At 36.8% G+C, this 18370-nt stretch overlaps 1 protein-coding gene across 8 annotated transcripts in view; it reads left to right on the plus strand.

Annotated features, from left to right (window-relative positions):
- Positions 1 to 1369: 1369 nt before the first annotated feature.
- The window catches only part of LOC134223331 (elongation of very long chain fatty acids protein 4-like), a 65511-nt gene continuing 48510 nt past the window's right edge, over positions 1370 to 18370 (plus strand). The window contains exons 1-2 of one of the 8 annotated variants that reach the window (XM_062702485.1): positions 1370 to 1512; positions 2317 to 2530. The gene's annotated coding sequence lies outside the window, so the exon portion shown is untranslated. Of the gene's footprint in view, positions 1513 to 1996; positions 2531 to 18370 lie in introns of all 8 variants that reach the window. The other 7 variants (XM_062702483.1, XM_062702482.1, XM_062702479.1 and 4 more) reach the window with 7 other exon arrangements.

Raw genomic sequence — 18370 nt, forward strand, 5'->3', positions numbered from 1 at the left:
TCCAATTCGTCAATGCATATGGAATCATAATAATCACTAACTTGAACGGTAGCTGAAATAGCAGCCTTTGCAGTGGTATCGGCGGATGTGTCTTGCGCTTTAACCATTTCCGCATAAGTCTGCTTGGAGCGCTTAGTAATTTATTTTACCGGAATTCGGTAATTTCTTTTTTATTTAAAAATTTAAAAAAAAAAATTCGCTCAATCGATTCTTTATTTAAGTTAAGGTCAACTTTCCCAAAGAACTCATATTTTTTGACACCTCTGACATCGAAAGAATTTTTCAGACTGGCTCACACGTGCAGCACTTTTTCAGTTTTTGTTTTCGATGTCAATTTTGACACTCTAATCTGGACCCTTCATTATTAAGTATATGAGGCCATCCAACCAGCTGGTAGGCAGATCTTCATCCTTCCATTTTTTCTGGAACCTCGTTTGGGATTTCGTTCTTCTCAGCTCCCAGCGTATTTACTGCTTTCCTGCTCAGAACCTTCTTAATTTCATTCAGCATTCATTGGTGATTCCACAACTTGACCGTCGTCGACGTATTCGTGTTGTTATAGAATTCGATTCTATCAAAATTTTCGGAGTGAAAATGGCCTTTTTCTTACACCTCGGTTTACGAGAATGGCAGAATCCGGCCCTATGTTTCAAATTGTATGTTTATGTAGATTGCACTAGTTATCATAGTGAATCCATGTTGTGCGCCTATTCTATATATCGAGTAACTGGAGAATTATCGATTTCAAATATTCTTGCGAAAGACGACAATGTAGGTAATTCGAATGGAAGGTATCGACATTTCTCACTTCATCCTAACAATTATCTAATCGCAATTATCAATCATCAGAAGCATATCCATTTCCTGTGACGATTTCTAATAACGGAGGTTTCATTTATATACTCCTTCCAGATGATCATGGCATTGATAGGTGCTACCGGAAGGACGCGTTCATCAATCTGAAACGTGTTGAAACGCTTGGATTCTCAGCGTTGTACATTGAATGTGGTAGCTACTCCCAATATAGATTCGCGTATCTGTTGTGCATTTTTGATTATCTTGGTCACGGTGTCGTAGCTACAAATTAGGCGGTCATCTGTGTTCACTGTTCATGCTCTGCAAATCAACCGATCATTCCTTTGATATTTGTTTGAAATTTCAAGGGCACGTAGCTCTTTTAGGAAACTTCCTTTGTATATTTGAATGATAAATCAAATAAAATTCATTTTCATCAGTACGGTTCCTTCAAAATCGATTTTACACGAGTTCCAACTAATAAGCTTTTTTAAATCTGTCCACGCTTTTCGATGATTCGAGCGGTCGCGCCAACCCGTTGGCGATGGAGAGAAACCTTACCGTGATGGCAAATAATGCAACGCTGCGGGAAACTTTGCGCAGGGTTTGCTTTTTTTCATTTACTTCCAAGTTTCACACCATCATTGTTCGTCCGTTCGTTGAGTCGCGCGCCACGCGGTGCTCATCCTGACTCGGGTTCCAGTAAGAAGTTATTCGGTAATAATGCACCATCAGGCTTACTATAATAATGAGAATTGTGTAATAATAAAATAACCAGAACAAGTGTCTTGTGTGTTTAAGGATTATACCAATTTCAATCAAACCTACGAGTTTTTGTGAATTTCTTTAGCGTACAGTAGAAATCTTATACAAAATAAATTAAAATATAAAAAATATATATGCAGTTGTGGAAAAATTGTGAATACAGTGAAAAACCTTAAGAACTATGGACATTTTCCTGAAGCCGCACATTTTTTAAATTTAAATTTTCTTGATATTCTCAGATTTTACCCTATTTCTCTGATCTTTTTCTGGTGTCAGCAGAATAGCAAACATGCTATTATAGTGACAGCTAAAATGTTCAGATAATGTGTATAATCATTGGAAGAATATCTAATGTGCTCTTTGTTACTTATAAACTCTCATTTGAAATTCTATTTAAATCCTGAAAATAAAATTGATGTGTTCGGCCATGTCGAAGGTATGTGCCTTCAATGAACCAAAATCGAAGTATTCACACATTTAGTTTCGCACGATCTACCCAACGCAACAGTGTCAACATAAACAGTTTTTAAATGCAATAATCAACAAATCTTGGACCCAGTGTACACAAGCCGGCAAACGTTCGTAGTATTTTGTAACTGAAACCGTCACCGCCAGGTATTGGGAAAGCAAGCACACAAATATTGACTGCCGGGTGGGTTCGCCGTCGACTTTCGTGGACAGTCAGTGTTGCTGCCCTCTAGAGAAAACGGATTTCTCAGAGTTGCACGTGGTGATCACCCTTCAACTTTTGGACAGACGACACAGCAAACAGGAAGTGCTCAGAACCGTGACTGAAAGTGTGTGGATAACGACCTACAAAGCTTGTTTGATTTTCGGTGACGGTCAAAACCTTGAATGAAAAATTAATCCGCCTAAAACGGTGGTGGGGTTGCGCAGACGAAGAGCAAGAACAGAGCGATAGTGAACAAAAACGGTGGGCAGTGAAGAAAATCAAGTGCACGAAAATCAGGTGAGTCGCAGCGAATTTTTGCATCGTTCGTGAATTTTGTATTGCATTGAGAGTCAATGACACAATGAAACCTAAGGTGTAGTAAACAACTTTAATTCAGTGTTTCTTATCATTTTAAAAAATCATCGAATTTCAGTGCACAATCAAGTTGTGGAGTACAAGAATGAAACCAATAATAAAAGTTATAAGCCGAGTTTTGACCATCCCATTTAATTCCACCACTTGATTGTACCTTGACAGATACGTATTTCGACCCTGAAGACGACCTTACTGTTGAGGTCGAAATACGTATCTGTCAAGGTACAATCAAATGATGGAATTAAATGGGATGGTACAAACTCGTCTTATGACAAGTGAAGACATTCCACTAAAAAGCTCAAAATAATTTTCTTAACAAAAGTTAGTTGAGACTTGAGATGAAGGATCTCGCAAACGAAAACTTATTTTCATGAATAAACATTCTAAACATTTAATTCGTACTTGGGCAACTTAGTAGGGGGAGATCCCCCCGCGCCGGACACGACACTTGCGGAGGTCCCACCGCCATCTTATGATTTGTTAATTGATTCGACTAAGATGGCGACGGTAGAGGTATTGGCTTTCAGTCTTTTGGGATCAAAAAACGGGGTGTATTGTTTTCATCCGACGTTTCGTACACATTTATTTTGCCTTTTTCAAGGAGTCTGTGTACAATGAATATGTTTATGATGTGTTTATGTTTTATGCTTAGTGTACTAGCTAACTATGTTCCGTTTTGTTATCACATTAGCCCTCAGCATAGGACCTATTTGTTACCACAATTCTCGCTTAACTTTTCACCTTTTTTTTCATGAATTAATTTGCATAGCGCGATCCACGGAAAAGCATGAAAGCAATTGATTGCAGTATTCAAATAAATTCATGAAAAAAATAGCAAGAATTATCTACAACAAGAAAAACGTATAACGGAGCACTCACTGTGTAAGCAGTCAATTTTGGATCAATTAAACTTACTTTGCCCTGTCTTGTGTGTGGTAGGGCGGAAATTTAAATTGACCCGGCTCGCAGAAACTTTTAGTGCGCCATTTTATTTGGCGCTACTTTTACTCTGGTTGTGTCGAATTGTGTTGTGATGGCTGTCCTATCTGTTGATTGGCTTTACTACATCTATTGTTTTAAGTCCTATTGAAAAGTTAAGCGAGATTTGTATTATTTTAATACAAAATTTGTATAAAAAGCTTACAGAATTGTAAGCTTACAGAATACAATAATTGTCAGATTTGTTTTTTGGGTGTAGAGTCTAATATTTATACGAATTTCTTACGGTTCGTGGTTGCAAACAATCCCATTTGATTTTGCCATGACAGCTGCTCGTGGTTGCAAACAAACTGAGTAAAAGTGTGAGTGAAATGTGCGTGTACGTACACGCTCGCAGAAAGCCTAATACTCAGCCCTGTCGTATTCGTAGCCAAACAAATCTACACTCGATTCACTTTTCTACATCAAGAATCGAACACTAAATGATATTCATTTGTGTTCTACGCCACTCTTTGAAAAATCTAGCATTCCATGCAAGCCTCATTTATTTAGTTAACATCTAAACAGATAACACTCAATCAACAATTTGACGCCACAATGCACGGTTCGAGGCCGCATCTCTCCATCCTCGGATACGCCCCACGCTCGCCAAGTCGTTCTGCACCTGGTCTGCCCATCTCGCTCGCTGCGCTCCACGCCGTCTCGTACCTGCCGGATCGGAAGCGAACACCATCTTTGCAGGGTTGCTGTCCGGCATTCTTGCAACATGTCCTGCCCATCGTACCCTTCCGGCTTTAGCTACCTTCTGGATACTGGGTTCGCCGTAGAGTTGGGCGAGCTCATGGTTCATTCTTCGCCGCCACACACCGTCTTCTTGCAAACCGCCAAAGATGGTCCTAAGCACCCGTCTCTCGAATACTCCGATTGCTTGCAAGTCCTCCTCGAGCATTGTCCATGTTTCATGTCCGTAGAGGACAACCGGTCTTATTAACGTCTTGTACATGACACATTTGGTGCGGTGGCGAATCTTTTTCGACCGCAGTTTCTTCTGGAGCCCGTAGTAGGCCCGACTTCCACAGATGATGCGCCTTCGTATTTCACGACTAATGTTGTTGTCAGCCGTTAGCAAGGATCCCAGGTAGACGAATTCCTCGACCACCTCGAAGGTATCCCCGTCTATCGTAACACTGCTTCCCAGGCGGGCCCTGTCGCGCTCGGTTCCGCCCACAAGCATGTACTTTGTCTTTGACGCATTCACCACCAGTCCAACTTTTATTGCTTCACGTTTCAGGCGGGTGTACAGTTCTGCCACCTTTGCAAATGTTCGGCCGACAATGTCCATGTCATCCGCGAAGCAAATAAATTGACTGGATCTGTTGAAAATCGTACCCCGGCTGTTACACCCGGCTCTCCGCATAACACCTTCTAGCGCAATGTTGAACAACAGGCACGAAAGTCCATCACCTTGTCTTAGTCCCCGGCGCGATTCGAACGAACTGGAGTGTTCGCCCGAAATCTTCACACAGTTTTGCACACCATCCACCGTTGCCACCGTTTTGCACACCATCCAATAATGGCCATACTATTTCGAACAATTTTGTAGAACAACAGTTTTTTTTCTAAAAAATACAGTTTTGGTGTAAAATGCATCTTTCGCTTAACTTTTCAAAAGGTCCTAAGTAACATTTTTTTCATGATTTAATTTGAATATTGCAATGAACAGATTAACATGAAATATGTTGATTGCAATATTCAAATTAAATTATGAAAAAAATCTTACTTAGGACCTTTTGAAAAGTTAAGCGAGATCTTTCCGCGTAAATCTGTATCCTGGACCATAGTGCAATGTTAAAAATAAGTGTTTCCAAAATGTAAGTTAATCGATATCGTTTTAATGTTCAATATTGTGCCATAATCAAGAAAAATTTTACAGAATGTACCATAAATATCCAAACCAGACAGTTATTGTAAGACTAAACATTAGACAAGGAACAAACATAATATTGTAAGTCAAATTTTAACAAATATTTATAACACACAACTCATTACCCAATTAATTATAGTTTTCCCTGATGAAGACACCAACCCCGTGTCGAAACGTTGGACAAATATAAATCTTGTTTTAATCCTTAAAGACTGCGTAGCCGTTTTAAATTAAAATAACAATAAACAGTCGATCATTCGAAAGTTGTTCTACAACTTTCTCGAAGACACCAATGATGTATCTTCATAATTGGAGGAAAGAGAATTTCCATCTCACTTTCAGGGGGATTGGGGTATCTAATCATGGTTTGAACCAAATGGCGGGTTTCAGATGAGCCGTCAAAATAAAATTGATTTATTTCATTGAAGGGACATGTTAGAACTGCGATTTCTAGGTTGTATGGAAGCTTAGCTCATTATATTTCTAAAAACATCCTGGGTGCACATATTTATGCTTAGTTTCATTGAAAAAAACTTAATAATTATATTACTTTGATTCGTACCATGGTTTGAACTACACTGTTCATGGTTTGAACTAAATTCGTACTATGGTTTGAACTACTGGCAGCCAGCAGCTCCTAAATATAATACTAATCACATGCAAGAAACGCTGAGGAAATCTGTAGAAAAGCAAATTTGTTTTACTATTCATCTTCTCGCATTCGATTGTCAGTTCATATCAGTTTACACTTTCTAACACTGTACACAAAGCAACAGCTGATTTTGTACATGCAATCATGAGTAGAGCTTACCAGGCTCTTAAAAATCAATCTTGCATCAAAATCAGAAACATTTCAACAATATTCTCAGTTCATATCAGTTTACACTTTCTAACACTACACACAAGGCAACAGCTGATCTTGTTCATGCAAAAAATGGTAGAGCTTACCAGGCTCTAGAAAATCAATCTTGCATAAAAATCAGCAAAATCCCAACATTTTCAGTTCATGTCAATTTACACTTTCTAACACTATACACAAAGCAACAGCTGATCTTGTACATGCAATCATGAGTACAGCTTATCAGGCTCTTAAAAATCAATCTTGCATCAAAATCAGAAACATTTCAACAATATTGTCAGTTCATATCAGTTTACACTTTCTAACACTGTACACAAAGCAACAGCTGATTTTGTACATGCAATCATGAGTAGAGCTTACCAGGCTCTTAAAAATCAATCTTGCATCAAAATCAGAAACATTTCAACAATATTCTCAGTTCATATCAGTTTACACTTTCTAACACTACACACAAGGCAACAGCTGATCTTGTTCATGCAAAAAATGGTAGAGCTTACCAGGCTCTAGAAAATCAATCTTGCATAAAAATCAGCAAAATCCCAACATATTCAGTTCATGTCAATTTACACTTTCTAACACTATACACAAGGTAACAGCTGATCTTGTACATGCAATCATGAGTACAGCTTATCAGGCTCTTAAAAATCAATCTTGCATCAAAATCAGAAACATTTCAACAATATTGTCAGTTCATATCAGTTTACACTTTCTAACACTACACACAAGGCAACAGCTGATCTTGTTCATGCAAAAAATGGTAGAGCTTACCAGGCTCTAGAAAATCAATCTTGCATAAAAATCAGCAAAATCCCAACATTTTCAGTTCATGTCAATTTACACTTTCTAACACTATACACAAGGTAACAGCTGATCTTGTTCATGCAATCATGGGTAGAGCTTACCAGGCTCTTAAAAATCAATCTTGCATCAAAATCAGAAAAATTCCAGCAATATTCTCAGTACATATCAATTTACACTTTCTAACTCTATTCACAAAGCAACAGCTGATCTTGTTCATGCAATCATGGGTAGAGCTTACCAGGCTCTAGAAAATCAATGTTGCATCAAAATCAGAAACATTTTAACAATATTGTCAGTTCATATCAGTTTACACTTTCTAACACTACACACAAGGCAACAGCTGATCTTGTTCATGCAATCATGGATAGAGCATACCAGGCTCTATGAAATCAATCCTGCATCAAAATCAGAAAAATTCCAGCAATATTCTCAGTTCATCTTTGTTTACACTTTCTAACACTATACACGAGGTAACCGCTATCTTGTTCATGCAGTCGTAGACAAATTTTAGCACACGGAGGTTGAATTTGCCTCTATAAGATCCACCGGATCAAACGTCCTCTCAGAGACGCACCAATCCACTCGGAGATTGGATTTCTTTTATGTGATCCACCCGGATCAAACGTCCATTCAGAGACGCACCAACCCACTCAGAGATTGGATTTCTTCATATCCTTTACTCATCTCAAACGTTTCTTAATACAATAATGGTTCACAATCGGGAAAATCGAACAATACTTTCAGTTCATCTCTGTTTAAAAGAAGAATTCCAACAATATTCTCAATTCATATCAGTTTACATTTTCTAACATTATAGAAAAGGCAACAGCTGATCTTGTTCATGCAATCAGGGGTGGAACTTACCAGGCTCTGAAAATCAATCTTGCATTAAAATCAGAAAAATTCCAGCAATATTCTCAGTACATATCAGTTTACACTTTCTAACACTGTACACAAAGCAACAGCTGATTTTGTACATGCAATCATGAGTAGAGCTTACCAGGCTCTTAAAAATCAATCTTGCATCAAAATCAGAAACATTTCAACAATATTCTCAGTTCATATCAGTTTACACTTTCTAACACTACACACAAGGCAACAGCTGATCTTGTTCATGCAATCATGGATAGAGCATACCAGGCTCTATGAAATCAATCCTGCATCAAAATCAGCAAAATCCCAACATTTTCAGTTCATGTCAATTTACACTTTCTAACACTATACACAAGGTAACAGCTGATCTTGTTCATGCAATCATGGGTAGAGCTTACCAGGCTCTTAAAAATCAATCTTGCATCAAAATCAGAAAAATTCCAGCAATATTCTCAGTACATATCAGTTTACACTTTCTAACACTGTACACAAAGCAACAGCTGATTTTGTACATGCAATCATGAGTAGAGCTTACCAGGCTCTTAAAAATCAATCTTGCATCAAAATCAGAAACATTTCAACAATATTCTCAGTTCATATCAGTTTACACTTTCTAACACTACACACAAGGCAACAGCTGATCTTGTTCATGCGAAAAATGGTAGAGCTTACCAGGCTCTAGAAAATCAATCTTGCATAAAAATCAGCAAAATCCCAACATTTTCAGTTCATGTCAATTTACACTTTCTAACACTATACACAAAGCAACAGCTGATCTTGTACATGCAATCATGAGTACAGCTTATCAGGCTCTTAAAAATCAATCTTGCATCAAAATCAGAAACATTTCAACAATATTGTCAGTTCATATCAGTTTACACTTTCTAACACTACACACAAGGCAACAGCTGATCTTGTTCATGCAAAAAAATGGTAGAACTTACCAGGCTCTTGAAAATCAATCTTGCATAAAAATCAGCAAAATCCCAACATTTTCAGTTCATCTCAATTTACACTTTCTAACTCTATACATAAGGTAACAGCTGATCTTGTTCATGCAGTCATGAGTAGAGCTTTCCAGACTCTAGAAAATCATTCTTGCATCAAAACCAGAAAAATCCAACAATATTTTCAGTTCATCTCAATTTACACTTTCTAACTCTATACACAAAGCAACAGCTGATCTTGTTCATGCAATCATGGGTAGAGCTTACCAGGCTCTTAAAAATCAATCTTGCATCAAAATCAGAAACATTTCAACAATATTCTCAGTTCATATCAGTTTACACTTTCTAACACTACACACAAGGCAACAGCTGATCTTGTTCATGCAATCATGGATAGAGCATACCAGGCTCTATGAAATCAATCCTGCATCAAAATCAGAAAAATTCCAGCAATATTCTCAGTTCATCTTTGTTTACACTTTCTAACACTATACACGAGGTAACCGCTATCTTGTTCATGCAGTCGTAGACAAATTTTAGCACACGGAGGTTGAATTTGCCTCTATAAGATCCACCCGGATCAAACGTCCTCTCAGAGACGCACCAATCCACTCGGAGATTGGATTTCTTTTATGTGATCCACCCGGATCAAACGTCCATTCAGAGACGCACCAACCCACTCAGAGATTGGATTTCTTCATATCCTTTACTCATCTCAAACGTTTCTTAATACAATAATGGTTCACAATCGGGAAAATCGAACAATACTTTCAGTTCATCTCTGTTTAAAAGAAAAATTCCAACAATATTCTCAATTCATATCAGTTTACATTTTCTAACACTATACTCAAGGCAACAGCTGATCTTGTTCATGCAATCAGGGGAAGAACTTACCAGGCTCTAGAAAATCAATCTTGCATTAAAATCAGAAAAATTCCAGCAATATTCTCAGTACATATCAGTTTACACTTTCTAACACTGTACACAAAGCAACAGCTGATTTTGTACATGCAATCATGAGTAGAGCTTACCAGGCTCTTAAAAATCAATCTTGCATCAAAATCAGAAACATTTCAACAATATTCTCAGTTCATATCAGTTTACACTTTCTAACACTACACACAAGGCAACAGCTGATCTTGTTCATGCGAAAAATGGTAGAGCTTACCAGGCTCTAGAAAATCAATCTTGCATACAAATCAGCAAAATCCCAACATTTTCAGTTCATGTCAATTTACACTTTCTAACACTATACACAAGGTAACAGCTGATCTTGTTCATGCAATCATGGATAGAGCTTACCAGGCTCTTAAAAATCAATCTTGCATCAAAATCAGAAAAATTCCAGCAATATTCTCAGTACATATCAGTTTACACTTTCTAACACTATACACAAAGCAACAGCTGATCTTGTACATGCAATCATGAGTACAGCTTACCAGGCTCTTAAAAATCAATCTTGCATCAAAATCAGAAACATTTCAACAATATTGTCAGTTCATATCAGTTTACACTTTCTAACACTGTACACAAAGCAACAGCTGATTTTGTACATGCAATCATGAGTAGAGCTTACCAGGCTCTTAAAAATCAATCTTGCATCAAAATCAGAAACATTTCAACAATATTCTCAGTTCATATCAGTTTACACTTTCTAACACTACACACAAGGCAACAGCTGATCTTGTTCATGCAATCAGGGGTAGAACTTATCAGGCTTTAGAAAGTCAATCTTGCATCAAAATCAGAAAAATTCCAGCAATATTCTCAGTACATATCAGTTTACACTTTCTAACACTGTACCCAAAGCAACAGCTGATTTTGTACATGCAATCATGAGTAGAGCTTACCAGGCTCTTAAAAATCAATCTTGCATCAAAATCAGAAACATTTCAACAATATTGTCAGTTCATATCAGTTTACACTTTCTAACACTACACACAAGGCAACAGCTGATCTTGTTCATGCAAAAAAATGGTAGAACTTACCAGGCTCTTGAAAATCAATCTTGCATAAAAATCAGCAAAATCCCAACATTTTCAGTTCATGTCAATTTACACTTTCTAACACTATACACAAGGTAACAGCTGATCTTGTTCATGCAATCATGGGTAGAGCTTACCAGGCTCTTAAAAATCAATCTTGCATCAAAATCAGAAAAAATCCAGCAATATTCTCAGTACATATCAATTTACACTTTCTAACACTATACACAAAGCAACAGCTGATCTTGTTCATGCAATCATGGGTAGAGCTTACCAGGCTCTTAAAAATCAATCTTGCATCAAAATCAGAAACATTTCAACAATATTCTCAGTTCATATCAGTTTACACTTTCTAACACTACACACAAGGCAACAGCTGATCTTGTTCATGCAATCATGGATAGAGCATACCAGGCTCTATGAAATCAATCCTGCATCAAAATCAGAAAAATTCCAGCAATATTCTCAGTTCATCTTTGTTTACACTTTCTAACACTATACACGAGGTAACCGCTATCTTGTTCATGCAGTCGTAGACAAATTTTAGCACACGGAGGTTGAATTTGCCTCTATAAGATCCACCCGGATCAAACGTCCTCTCAGAGACGCACCAATCCACTCGGAGATTGGATTTCTTTTATGTGATCCACCCGGATCAAACGTCCATTCAGAGACGCACCAACCCACTCAGAGATTGGATTTCTTCATATCCTTTACTCATCTCAAACGTTTCTTAATACAATAATGGTTCACAATCGGGAAAATCGAACAATACTTTCAGTTCATCTCTGTTTAAAAGAAAAAATCCAACAATATTCTCAGTTCATATCAGTTTACATTTTCTAACATTATAGAAAAGGCAACAGCTGATCTTGTTCATGCAATCAGGGGTAGAACTTACCAGGCTCTAGAAAATCAATCTTGCATTAAAATCAGAAAAATTCCAGCAATATTCTCAGTACATATTAGTTTACACTTTCTAACACTGTACACAAAGCAACAGCGGATTTTGTACATGCAGTCATGAGTAGAGCTTACCAGGCTCTTAAAAATCAATCTTGCATCAAAATCAGAAACATTTCAACAATATTCTCAGTTCATATCAGTTTACACTTTCTAACACTACACACAAGGCAACAGCTGATCTTGTTCATGCAAAAAATGGTAGAGCTTACCAGGCTCTAGAAAATCAATCTTGCATACAAATCAGCAAAATCCCAACATTTTCAGTTCATGTCAATTTACACTTTCTAACACTATACACAAGGTAACAGCTGATCTTGTTCATGCAATCATGGGTAGAGCTTACCAGACTCTTAAAAATCAATCTTGCATCAAAATCAGAAAAATTCCAGCAATATTCTCAGTACATATCAGTTTACACTTTCTAACACTGTACACAAAGCAACAGCTGATTTTGTACATGCAATCATGAGTAGAGCTTACCAGGCTCTTAAAAATCAATCTTGCATCAAAATCAGAAACATTTCAACAATATTCTCAGTTCATATCAGTTTACACTTTCTAACACTACACACAAGGCAACAGCTGATCTTGTTCATGCGAAAAATGGTAGAGCTTACCAGGCTCTAGAAAATCAATCTTGCATAAAAATCAGCAAAATCCCAACATTTTCAGTTCATGTCAATTTACACTTTCTAACACTATACACAAAGCAACAGCTGATCTTGTACATGCAATCATGGGTAGAGCTTACCAGGCTCTTGAAAATCAATCTTGCATCAAAATCAGAAACATTTCAACAATATTGTCAGTTCATATCAGTTTACACTTTCTAACACTACACACAAGGCAACAGCTGATCTTGTTCATGCAAAAAAATGGTAGAGCTTACCAGGCTCTAGAAAATCAATCTTGCATAAAAATCAGCAAAATCCCAACATTTTCAGTTCATGTCAATTTACACTTTCTAACACTATACACAAGGTAACAGCTGATCTTGTTCATGCAATCATGGGTAGAGCTTACCAGGCTCTTAAAAATCAATCTTGCATCAAAATCAGAAAAAATCCAGCAATATTCTCAGTACATATCAATTTACACTTTCTAACTCTATTCATAAAGCAACAGCTGATCTTGTTCATGCAATCATGGGTAGAGCTTACCAGGCTCTAGAAAATCAATGTTGCATCAAAATCAGAAACATTTTAACAATATTCTCAGTTCATATCAGTTTCACTTTCTAACACTACACACAAGGCAACAGCTGATCTTGTTCATGCAATCATGGATAGAGCATACCAGGCTCTATGAAATCAATCCTGCATCAAAATCAGAAAAATTCCAGCAATATTCTCAGTTCATCTTTGATTACACTTTCTAACACTATACACGAGGTAACCGCTATCTTGTTCATGCAGTCGTAGACAAATTTTAGCACACGGAGGTTGAATTTGCCTCTATAAGATCCACCCGGATTAAACGTCCTCTCAGAGACGCACCAATCCACTCGGAGATTGGATTTCTTTTATGTGATCCACCCGGATCAAACGTCCATTCAGAGACGCACCAACCCACTCAGAGATTGGATTTCTTCATATCCTTTACTCATCTCAAACGTTTCTTAATACAATAATGGTTCACAATCGGGAAAATCGAACAATACTTTCAGTTCATCTCAGTTTAAAAGAAAAATTCCAACAATATTCTCAGTTCATATCAGTTTACATTTTCTAACACTATACAAAAGGCAACAGCTGATCTTGTTCATGCAATCATGGGTAGAGCTTACCAGACTCTTAAAAATCAATCTTGCATCAAAATCAGAAAAATTCCAGCAATATTCTCAGTACATATCAGTTTACACTTTCTAACACTGTACACAAAGCAACAGCTGATTTTGTACATGCAATCATGAGTAGAGCTTACCAGGCTCTTAAAAATCAATCTTGCATCAAAATCAGAAACATTTCAACAATATTCTCAGTTCATATCAGTTTACACTTTCTAACACTACACACAAGGCAACAGCTGATCTTGTTCATGCAAAAAATGGTAGAGCTTACCAGGCTCTAGAAAATCAATCTTGCATACAAATCAGCAAAATCCCAACATTTTCAGTTCATGTCAATTTACACTTTCTAACACTATACACAAGGTAACAGCTGATCTTGTTCATGCAATCATGGATAGAGCTTACCAGGCTCTTAAAAATCAATCTTGCATCAAAATCAGAAAAATTCCAGCAATATTCTCAGTACATATCAGTTTACACTTTCTAACACTATACACAAAGCAACAGCTGATCTTGTACATGCAATCATGAGTACAGCTTATCAGGCTCTTAAAAATCAATCTTGCATCAAAATCAGAAACATTTCAACAATATTCTCAGTTCATATCAGTTTACACTTTCTAACACTATACACAAGGCAACAGCTGATCTTGTTCATGATTCAGTATAATGATCATGACCTTCCAAACATCTTTGTAGAAGATAACAACTTTCTTCCTCTCCTAGATTCATCCAATCCATCTGGAAATTTCATGTTTACTAGCGCCATCAAGCAAATGATTCTCAAACTAAGCTTATACGCAATATAATGGTCTTGACTTTTTTAACAACTTTGTGGAAATAACAACTTTCTAGATTCTGAGATATGCAATCCATCTAATGATTTCATGTACACTAGCGCCACCAATCGAATGATTCGCAAACTAAACTTATTCTCAATATAATGATCTGGCCCATACGACTTTGTAGAAGACAACAACTTTCTATCTCTCATAGATTCTGAGTTATTCAAACCATCTGGTAGTTTCATATATACTAGCGCTACCAAGCGAATGATTCTCAAACTTATTTTTTTTATATAATGGTCTTGACTTTTCAAAAAAAAACTTTGTAGAAAATAACAACTTGATATCTCTCATAGATTCTGAGATATTCAATCCATCTGGTAATTTCATGTATACTAGCGCCACCAGGCGAATGATTCTTAAACTAAATCTATGATCAATATAATGGTTTTGACCTTCCAAACAACTTTGTAGAAGCTAACTACTTTCTATCTCTCATACTTTCAGAGATAATCAACCCAATTGTTAATTCATGTACACTAGCGCCACCAAGTGAATAAATCCCAAACGTTCGATTCTAAACATATTGGGTTTGAGCTCCCGAAAAACTATTAAAAACATGTAAAAAAAAATTCCTAGTAATTTAATTTTCTACAACAGCCCTGTGTTAACAACATTAGCATTAGAAAGCCATCAACAGCCATGGGCTCTGAGCACGCATAAACACAATTTCGAGGAAAAATATTTACACAACAAAGCCAATCAAGAACCACTGCATTAATAACCCAGAAAACACAAAAAATGTAACAGTTGTAGCGTTCGGTCACTTGGAAAAAAAAACTTTTAAAATGGTGATAAAATGTATAGGTAAACGACTTGGCGAGCGTGGGGCGTATCCGAGGATGGAGAGATGCGGCCTCGAACCGTGCATTGTGGCGTCAAATTGTTGATTCAGTGTTATCTGTTTAGATGTTAACTAAATAAATGAATGTATAGGTAAATAGATAACATTTCAACTTTTGTCGTGGCAGAGCGGAATTCATTCTGAAATGCCCACGAATTTGAGTCCCACCTTTACTACTATCATCAGTCATCACGTCCTTCAGCGACCATATTTCTTATTAGCCAAACAAGCCACAACTTGACCACAATTCAATAAGTTTTGCCTCAAACGTTTGGTACTTACAGATCCACCGACTGTCGCCATTGTCGGAGCTTCCCTCAGAGGTATATAAAACTAAAACACTTTTTTTTCTTTCGTATTTTTCTTCTATATTTTTCTTTTCTTTTCACGTTTCCACAAAACACCACTGTTCTCACTGATATCAATCTCAAAACTGACTCTTCTGTAGCCCAATGCATACCGACTCTCTATTCTTCGTCTTCCTCTCATTCCTACCTCTTACGTTCATAATTCTCAATTTGACGTTTCCCTTACAGGCGGGTATTTATAATACACTGTTATAAATGTTTAATCAAATTGTGAGTAGAGCTAAAGAATCCAAATATTAGAATTTTATTTAATTTTAATCTATATCTTCTCAATCCTACAGAAACGTGTGAAAATCGTCTAAATTATCGATATGAAAATTGCAATTTTTCCTTATTGGAAATGTAAACAAAATGCTCCAGCTAGGCGCATGCAGCGCTCCTAGCGGACAGCAGCAGAACATGACTGCATTTACAAGTTCAAACCATGGTACGAATTTAGTTCAAACCATGATCAGTTTTTACCTTGTATAAATGTTACTATTTTAACTATTTAAAACTGTTTCTCAATTGTATGATGACGTCAATCGATTACAGATGAAAAAAGCATTCTTTTGATATATTGATCTCACTGCTTTGTCATAAAATGCGTCTTTTACGAGCTTTTTGAAATTGTGCCACTGGTGGTGGGGATTTGGCGCAAATTCAGGACGTTTTTAAATCGCTGTTTTTTTAATTACTTAAACAATATGTACAAATGTTTAAATAAACTCTATCACTTCCAGTATACCTAAATATTCCATTCATACTGTTGTAGGTTAATTTCCTGCCAATGAGATGGTAATTTCTACTGATTTCAAAATGGTTCAAACCATGATACGCTTTTCACTAGTTCAAACCATGATTGGATACCCTAACCAAAAAAAAAATTTTTTTTTTAATGTGGACCTTAACTAACATACTGAAACTTTTCTCTGAAGTCACTGAACCTCTAAAATCCATTTTTCAAGGCCAAAACATTTTCGATTACGAATTCCTGGGTAAGAAAACACTGTGCAGTGAGTCGTCACGGTTTAGCTGACAGGCTCCCCATTGACATTGGGTAATTAGACAAGGCTTTTGAATTACATCAATCTTTTTCGTTTGGCACAACCCACGCCTTGCACGCTTGGTCATTTTCGTTTTTGTTGAGCCGTCATTAGTTACATACATAATAAATAACATGTTTACAGTCAAAAAGAAATCTATTGTTACGAGAACTCTTGCAACACCTATTCATGATTTTTTTTTGGAGCTACCCGGATAAAAATGTACTATTGGTTCAATAGTGTAAACAATTAAATTACCATACAATGTACGGTATACAATAGGATACATTGTTTCTTGATGGTTGCACAGATTGTATCAACACTGAGGATACAATACATCAACATATTTCTTTAATGTAGCAATACTTGAAATTATTTTTGAAAAATTTTCTTTCATAAGATTCATACATTGATAACTTTTGAAACTTTTCTTTACATTGCATATAAACTATATAACAATATTTGCCTCATAGCGCCAAATATGCATTTTTTTCCCTTCAAATTGCATTGTTGAACAGTAAAGCTGTCACAACTGAGAAATCAAAAATCGTATTGTTTTACTATACAAATACAATACAATCCATTGTATTTTGAACAGTTTCGTTCGGATATTTCAACAATATATTAACCATACACTCTATTGTGTGACGAAAAAAATGTATGGAAAAATCTCAGATTTTGTATAGTTACGATACTTAACAACCCGTACATTCTATTGCGAAAACTTCATTTACATTCGAATAAATGGTTCATAACAATGCATTTTAATGTATTTCTATGGTTTTATTTACAATATAATCTTTTACCAATTTAATGCTATTAATAGTAGTGTTACAATAAATTGTATTGTTATTCTACTGTATTTTTTATTCGGGTAAACTTCCCTCATTGGCGTACTAGCCCTGATTTCCTCTTTTTCTTGATTGTCTTCTAGACAATGTGAATAAAATAAAACAAAATCTTCAGTATCAAACCAAAATTTTCAGCAACAAATAGTAGAACAGGAGAAGTTCCGCATTTCGTGATAGTTTGTGAACTTTTTGCATGTTCTTAACCTTTGAATAAATTTCTAGTGGAGCTCTTGATTAGACCTGTGCACCGTCGCCGCCGGTGGTTTTAAGGTTCCCCCAAACACACGCGACGCGACAGTCGCCACGCGATTCTATCGCTTGGCGCCAGCGATGCTGTCGCCGTTGGTATGGAAGCGTATATAGAACATTGCCTGCAGCGATGCAACGATGGAATCGCGGCGACTAGTTGTCGCCGTCGCGGCTATGGAATCGCTTAGGTTTGGGGGAGCCATTACTCACGCCGCCGTCGCCGACGATTTTGGGTCGGCGCGCCGCCGATCATAATTTTGCCACACCGATGACTAACCGCAATAAAAAATAACTTGAGTCGAGTCGAGTAAAGTACTAGACACTGAAGATTGCCTTACAGTTCAGGACGAAATACGTATCTTTAAAGCAATACAATGTGGTGGAATTAATTGGAATAGTACTAAACTCGTCAAATAATAGTTCATAAATGTTGTTAAGGTGGAACTTGTCAGAATTCAAATTCAAATCTACCTCAAGTGACGGTGTCTCTAAGTCAG

Source organism: Armigeres subalbatus, chromosome 3 (genome assembly GCF_024139115.2).
Source record: "Armigeres subalbatus isolate Guangzhou_Male chromosome 3, GZ_Asu_2, whole genome shotgun sequence".
Taxonomy (NCBI): domain Eukaryota; kingdom Metazoa; phylum Arthropoda; class Insecta; order Diptera; family Culicidae; genus Armigeres; species Armigeres subalbatus.